The following is an 8,399-nucleotide window of genomic DNA, read 5'->3' as shown; positions in this document are numbered from 1 at the left end:
TGAAATAAAGGCCTGCAAATTAGGAAAATTTTCGTTTCCTGGGCCGATGTTTCGAATTTTTATAAAAACATCTACTCATACCCGAAAAGCGAACATTAACTGAATACAAATAAAAACATGTATATATTTAGTCGGATAATTTTCAGCTAGCTAACTTGAGCATAATTTGTATAATCTATAACCAAAGTTAGCCAGAATAGAAGAGAAGCTCGGAACTCCACCTCTTTGACATTAATAATCAGTCATCACGCAACAGTATATAATATTTTGAAGTAAATATAAAAGGTCGAACAACCATCCTTTGTTCGATCATAGGTGGCGAAAGGGAGGGGACGCGCGCATTTGTCGATGCACCAGCTGTATGGATTTACGCAAGAATGTGGATGGTAGATGGGGAGTCTTTCTATTTTTTTAGAAAATGTTTGTCCGTGGTTGGCTTGAAGAAACAATGCGTTTGCGAACACACAAAACAAAACTATTTATTAGAACTCGACTCGAGCGGTGCGCGCTGGCGGCCGCTCATCGGCACGGTCCGAAGTCACGGCTGGCCGGTGCAAGCAGAAGAGGGCTGGGTAAAGGACGAATGGAATGTTGAGAGGGTCGTTGGTCCTTCGTTCCCACGCGCAGCCCTTGCGAACACAACACCGCGGCGGGAATCACGCGCTGGTTGAGCGGGTCGTTGTTCCCCCTCGCCTACGCGTCTACGTGCAAGACACAACAGACAGCATCCCCACCTGCGCTGCTGTGCGGCCTCCTCCCGAAGCGTTCATTTCAGAGCTTGTTGGAGACGCTACAAGACTTGTGACAGCTTCTTAAACCTTTCTTTAATTTCTTCCCTCATTAATTTTCTTTTTCATTGTGCTGTGCATAATTTTCTCTTGCGCCTATACATGTCCATGTGCTCCGGTTGGTGCTTGCTACATATCAGTGAATAGCTGAGCTGTGAAATGTCGCCGGAGTACGGATTACAGCAACGGCGGGATACCATCGGCATTATCAGACTCAGTGAACGCCGTCATCTTAGACCGTGAGTATATATCTTTGCAGCATGCCATTGCTTCATAATTGGTTCTATATAATCTCCTACCAGTCGCAAATGTTCTCTTTCCTTATTCTCCTCGAAACAACTGCGCGAAGCATGACTTCAAGAACTAAGCGAATTTTCGTCCGGGTTACATGCAAGCAATAAGTGCGTGGACTTATTTGCTGGCTGCGATATGAATAGCATTTGGGCCGAAAATAGAGGAGCCGTGCGTAACAGGTGTGTATGCCACTAACACGTGACAGAACACTGCAGGCAGCCATTTGCGCAGTTTTTTGACTGTGCAGCGCTCCGCAATCAATTAGTAACCAGATACTATGCGCCCGGCTTTGTACATATATTTTGGACAGCCTCTCTTCTGCGCGCAGGAAGCCATGTTCACACAGTTTTTGGATTTTGTTAAGAGTTAAGGGCAGTTTTTTGTTTTCAGATGTACAGACGAAGTTTTGAAAACTGTTCGTGCCGTCTGTGCAAGCGAATTTTACAGTGGGGCAGACATGTGCGTGATGCCGCTTGATGACTAGGCTATAATTAAGTCATAATGAACCTCCACTTTTATAATGGTTAATATCATATTGAGGAATTGAAAGCCGTGAACAGCGCAAGTGAGCCCCTTTTCAAAATTTTCTTAATCGACGCCCCCCTTCTGGCCACGTGCCTTCAGGTGAGGGCGTTATCAGAAAGCGGCGACAATAGGAGAGCGATTTCGCAGACGCGCTTCGAGGGCGGGGGAAAATAACAATACAAGCAAAAAGGCACATCAGCCGTGTGTGCACTGCGTCCCTGTCACTGCAAAGTAAACAACGTGCACGCGGGACACAATGTACAAAACATTGACGGCCGGTATGAGGCAACCATATCGTCCGAAATATTGCTCGCGAAGCGCTCGATGACGGCGCGCACTTTCAGGCGAAATGGGACAGGGCGTCAGGTCCGCCTGTTCGGCAATTACAGCTCTTTGTACCTCACGTGCCGTACCGTATGCATGAAGTGCACGCCATAGCCATCGTGCAAGAATGTTGAAACCGAAGCAGCGATCCACGTATTCTAATTCTATAGGAAATCATTTGGGAGTAGAAAAGAGCAACTTAATATGATGTGCATGGTTCTTTAATGAACGATATGTATAAATGGACGGTTGAATAGTTACAGTAATGGAGTGTTCCGCTAGAATTGTTTACGGCCGTGACCGCAATAAACATTACTCATATTGCTCTTAGCTTTAAGCTCTGGCATTGATAAGCCTATGTAAAGAACTGACTGACAGGGACAGGTTGTTTACAGCTGTTGATCAAAAGGTAGGCCATCATGCTATTATTGCAGGCATATTTGCTTCTTTTTGTACCTCTGTTTACTAAAACTTAATTTTGTTCCCCATTCCTAGGGACGCTGCACCTCTTACAGCACTCACTGTTCAGTCGCTTTTATTCAAGTATACAAAAAGGAGGAAATGATATGTCTTTCCGTTAACAGCTGCAAATAACACGCCACTGCTCCTCGGTACTTTGGATGAAGTTTTCAATGGGGTTACCTGAGATGCCTAGCAATTGCTGTAATATTTATACCAATCACTGCAGTGAAACAGAAAGGTAACACTGCATCACTTTAACTGCTGCATGCACCTATAAACGTGCCTTAATTTATTGCCTATTCTTATAGACGCAGGACCTCTTACTATAGGCTTTGTTCAGTAAGCAACCGTCTTTCATTGCTTCAATTTCTATCTCTCCACCACTTTCTTGTTGCTCTGGGTGTGATCATTAGATTTCATTGTTCAAATCATATTGTTTTATCATGTGTGAATGATTTAGCCTGCACATACATGCTTTCATTTTTTTAGATGCGCATCGGGAGCGTTTTCTATTTAGAAGTGGATCGATTGAGTTGTATCACTGGTGCGAAAACCGACAACCCCCAGAAGATATGTGTCCTGTGGTTGGTAGGGCAATAAAGAAGAAGAAAATCAGCGGAAAAGCCTGCCTAAAAAAAGGTAGCACTGCATCACTGTAACTGTTGCATGCACCTTTAAATATGCCTTATTTTTATTGCCTATTCTTATAGACGGTGGACCTCTTGCTATTGGCTTTTTGCAGAAAGCAACCGCCTTTCATTGCTTCAATTCCTATCTCTCCACCACTTTTTTGTTACTTCGAGTGTGATCCTTTGATTTTATTGTTCAAATCATATTATTAAATCGCCGGTGAATGATTTCGCCTACACATACATGCTTTCATTTTTTTTAGGTGCGCATCGAGTGTGTTTTCTACGTATAAATGGATCGATTAAGTTGTATCACTTGTGCGAAAACCAGCAGTTCGGTACCCCCAGAAGATTTGTGTCCTGTGGGTGGCAGGGGTATAAAGAAGAGGATAATCAGTGGAAAAGCCTGCCTAAAAACTTACAAAGATGGCGCAAAAGCGAAATGCTGATCAGGGTTAGAGTCTGATTACTTCTGTTATCCCATTTCACTTGCTAGGTGATGTGACATATATGAAGCACCTTAGTATAATTTGTGGTATACTCACTGAAAATTGTCTAGACTAACTTTTTTCTCGTTCAATTATTTTGAGTGACGCACGAATTGGAATAAAACGAAGTCATCCACACGTCTAATGCCCATAGACATTAGATGCGTGGATGAGCTCATTAATTGTGTTCCTATGTGAGCATGCAATAGTTTGTCGAATATATTAATATGTTAAAAGTTGATTTTTTTACTGTTAACCGGAGTAATACATATGCTCCATATCATAGCATTATTCGCCTGTAGTTTGTATCTGCTCTTTCCTAAATTGTATTCTACAAAGTATACGTGTGTCATCTCGTACGTCTATTTAACTAGCGAACAATTTGCAATCGAATCCCTTTTGTGATGTTTCAGCTACAAATAATGTATGACAGTTGTGACAATATAGGTAGCTTTAGGTATAACATATAGCGCGAAAATCTTCAATATATGCGATGATATTTTTATTCACCGCATTGGCTAAACCAGCCTGTTGAAGAGACGAAATGAAAACAAATATGGATGTCTTCGGACAGGAGCAGTAATCGTGGTGCCATGACCATTTTTTAAATTAAATTTTCATATGTCGTGGGCTAATGTCTCGACACAAAGGAATGACCCTTAGGTTTGCCAGATGCGGCGTAGTATTCTCAAAAAAAAAAAAAAACGTCTATCACTAAAAGTTGCACGTTTGGAGGCCGGCTGGTTGCGTAAAATTTTGTCATCCACTGTTTTTTACTCACCGCATTTGGGTAACGTTTACTTGTATAAGAAGTATTAAAAGTGTGTTTCATTGATGCAGTTGATTTAGTAAAAAATCGCAAACTTTGCTTCAAGAACAACGCGCTACAAAAATGTTAATGTTCAACCTTACATACTGGCGTGACGCATTGCGTTGTTTGCACTAAAATATTCTGTGTTTATTACGCAGGTCATATTGTTAATTTAAGGCAGAATTTGGAGCTCTAAGCTGCTATGTGTGTTCTCTGTAACGCCACCAAAAGTATTATGCTGGAAAGCGATTTGCTTAAGATTGTAATTATAAAAATTACACATTGAAAAATCATCTCCAAAAATATAGTATTGTTAGTGGTGGTCAAAGCTGACAAATGGAATAATATATTAATAACCTAGATTGAATACTATTGCACCTAGCAATAAAAAAGAATGCAGGACAGAGAAAAAGTTCAGCCTTCACTTGCGTTCTGCCATGAAATTGACAGAAATAGTGAATTAATATCATTTTAAGCTATATTAAGTATTTGTCCTAGAAGCAGAAAAACGGTGTTAAGCGCTGACAATGTTTTAAATTTTACTTAAGGTAAAATGTAACTAAATTAAGCAAATACTAAATTGAAGTTTTGATGCCTATTCCATAAGGGGGAGCCATATAAGCACATCTATAGAACAAAAACAAGCATTTTTATATTTCTAATATTACATTTTGAAGAATTCAATATATTTACTGACTCAAATTAACAAAGTACTTTGCATTGTTTCCAGAGATTTTGATAAAAATTGATGTTGCGGCCGTTTCTTCAATTCTAATCAGTTTTCCTTATTTTACCATTTTCTTACTTTTGTCCAATTTCAAAATAATATGCAGATACACACACAAATCTAGAGCTTCAAATTTTTTCAGAAATAAAGAATGGAACCTAGATAATGTATAAAAATAGTTTCTGTGCCAAGATATTATTGGATCTTGCAAGAATGCAGGCTGAGTTTGGCCATTATCAGCACAAGCACTCGGTTTAATATTTAATGTTATATTTTTAAACAGTATAACGCAACACTTTTTAGTCCGTGATATTTTTGAGGTACTGAAGATTTTTGAGAGGGATTTGAATGAAAATCGAAGATGATCTTTTTTTAATTGCAGCAAATTTGCCCTTTACTGCTGTTTTCGAATTCTGAGCAATTTTGATGCGTTGTGGAGAACACACCTAGAGGTCTGGAGCTCCAGATACTGCCTGGAATTAAGAACATGCGTCAGGAAGTGAAAACATATTTAGTGCAACCAACCTAATGCATCATATGCCAGTACATAAGGTTAAAAATGAATATTATTTTTGCAGCATATCGCTCCTGAAGCGAAGTTTGTGATTTCTTAATAATACAACTGCAAAAACAAAATAGGTTTCTAATAGTGTTTGTAAATATAAAACCTGCATATATTTAGTGAGTAAAAAAGAGCAGATGACAAAATCATGGCATCCAAACTTGCAACATTTTGAAATGGCAAAAACAGCGTTTTCTACCTCTAGAGATATACCATACAATTGTTGTTTTTTTCGAGGAAACTACGCGTATCTTGAAAAACTAAAGTTAATTCTTTTGTGCCTAGATACTTGCCCACCACATATAAGAATTTCATTGGAAACGAAAGATGGCCATGGGACCTCGATTATGTTTCTTATCTAAGGCACCCATAATACGCTGTGAGAAAGCCAATATCAAGGGCCTTTTTTAATATTCCATATTTCGAACGGTTGTGCCATCTAAGAAAATTAGAAAGCTAGGCACACCTTAGGTGTAGCCAGCCCTCACTTTCTGTTACAGCTGCATTTGCTAAGCTGAATTAATGCGTTGATTACTTTATTTTGGCCACGAATATAGCGCTATTACGTGTCAATTTTAAAGAAAGGCCGCAGTGACGCGATTCCTGTAGAATTTGTAAGTGAAATCTGTAAACCTTACAAATCTACCCATATATATGATCTCTTGCAGGTTTTATTCAAGCTACATTACACCTGCTGCGCCCCATAGCTTGAGCCAAGGGTTATAAATAAACCATTAGAAACAGACGATGGAAACCGGTGGTGCATTGCTGGCAGCCACTTAGGACAGCGCAGAAAATTTTTATTTTGCACGTGGGGAAGTGAGGTTATTCGCTTCAAGTACTAAATATTCACTTTAGACAATAAATAGGACTTACAGAGTCGGTGAGCACGTTCGGAAACCCCTGTTTCAATATTTGCGGTTAGAAACCTCATCTGTACCTTTTTTTCCAGCTGTAGATAAATTCCGGGTTATGTAGATACCGAAACCGTTACCAGCCCATTCGCGCACCTCAACTGTGCTGCTCACAACATGATTTTGAGCGGACAAAACAACCTGCCGCTAAGATTGCTAGCCCCATGCATGAGTAAGGGTGATATGCTGGCGATGGTTGCTTCGCGTCGGCCCTTTGGCGCACATGAAGGCTCGAGTTACAATGAGCGCGCCGAACTTTGCAATGCGGATAATGACTACAAAGCGGTAAGGATATAAATGAGTTTAACAGTATTTTTCAGCTGTAAAATACAAATACAGTCTTGTTGGACGATGTGCTGGCGCGGACGAAGAAACCATAGGCAACTTGTAGGTCTAACGCTACACAGGGCTGTCGAGCCAAGCCAAGTCCTCAATTGTATTGTCCGGGAATCAGATTTCTGTATTTTCGTGGTTTCCTATTGTATCTGGCGTTCAAAATGCAGACGTGAGGGTTCTTTATCACAAATAATCAAACGTGGATTGTGCCGGTACTCTTCAAAGTAGCAACACCATTTATCGTGTAAGTCATTAATCAGTAATTCAGGTAAATAATCTCAATAAGGATTCCAAAACAAAACCTTTTCTCTGGCGCTCAAGGTAGCTTCCAGCAATATATATCTGGTTTCCTTTGCCTGTCTCCGAAATGTTTTTTTTATCCCTTGGATCAAATTTGCTTGGACAAGCAGTATATGTGTAAAAATGATGCACCTGTGAGCTACCCGTTTAAGTGAGCTCCCGTTTAAGTGAACTACCCATAAAACCAGTCAAAAGCGTATATCAGCTAACCAGCGGCCAGTGCAGCAGTCGTGGGCTTAGATCGCTTGTGTATATTATATCTAGCCATTTAAAAAAATGAAAATGGTCGCCGAACATTCTCTTGGTAACGATTATTAGTATAAACTGTTTGCTCATCGCAGAAAGCGTAGGAGCGGCAAAAAACTAGCGCGCCAGTCATATGCGGAGACAGCCGATAATCAAGCACTAATTCCTAGTGTGGGATGAAACACTGGCTGTCTCAGCCGTATTGCTGTGGAGGCGATCAAAATGCAACAGGGCACATGCTATGCAATGTATATGCGTCTTTCACCCTAATAAACCCAAGGCAGCTGAAACTAGTCTGGAACTCATCGATATAGTGTTTCTCATTGACCATAAATTTCGGTACATGAATCCTGGAATTTTCTACATCTTCCTAAAATAATGCGCGCGATTTTATATGCCTCGTAATAGTGTTGTAAATTTTGTTTCCTCATTGTTATTGTGCAGGTGCCATTTGCGAAAAAGTTGGGGTGGACGATTTGGAGGCACACGCATTTATTCGCAGGTGGCTGCCTGGTTCCTGTGACAGGGGGGGTGGAAGAAAAAGGCGTTATACTGGAACCTCCCCTGGCGAACCAGGCATGCCACCTGTGAATGCAATTGCAGGGTCAGCCCCCTCACTACGCCTATGAGTGTGCCCTCCAGCTCCCTGGCCCCTTCCACTTCCCGAGAGCCCGCCCTGCCCTGACCAACCCTGCCACTGCCCCGCTAACTGCTGCTGTGTGTGCCCTCAGCGCTGGCTAGTAACAACTGCCGTCTATAGTAACAATTGCAATAAATATTATCTTTTTGTGAACCATGCCCTTGTTTTGTGAATATCTACTGGTTGCTCATGAGCAACAATTTGAATTTATATGGCCACTCCTATTTGAAAGGCCATTATTGTCCCAGCAAGTTCGATGTGCTGTCACGAATATGGCTAGAATGAAAAAGGCTGCATTTTATGGCCTGCACAGGCAGTGCCACAAAATGTGTAATCTTGACATCATCAATGGC

At 40.9% G+C, this 8,399-nt stretch overlaps 1 long non-coding RNA gene across 1 annotated transcript; it reads left to right on the top strand.

Annotated features, from left to right (window-relative positions):
- The first annotated feature begins 777 nt into the window (after positions 1–777).
- On the top strand, positions 778–8,199 carry LOC146188579 (uncharacterized). The gene is made up of 3 exons (XR_014707230.1): positions 778–1,027; positions 2,883–3,032; positions 7,851–8,199. It is a non-coding gene; the product is annotated as an uncharacterized LOC146188579 (long non-coding RNA).
- The last annotated feature ends 200 nt before the right edge of the window (positions 8,200–8,399 follow it).

The sequence above is a fragment of the Amblyomma maculatum genome, chromosome 5, assembly GCF_055883805.1.
Source record: "Amblyomma maculatum isolate TAMU_Amacu chromosome 5, ASM5588380v1, whole genome shotgun sequence".
Classification (NCBI taxonomy): Eukaryota; Metazoa; Arthropoda; class Arachnida; order Ixodida; family Ixodidae; genus Amblyomma; species Amblyomma maculatum.
The sequence above is the reverse complement of the archived record's forward strand: the minus strand, read 5'-3'. Positions and strand labels throughout refer to the sequence as shown.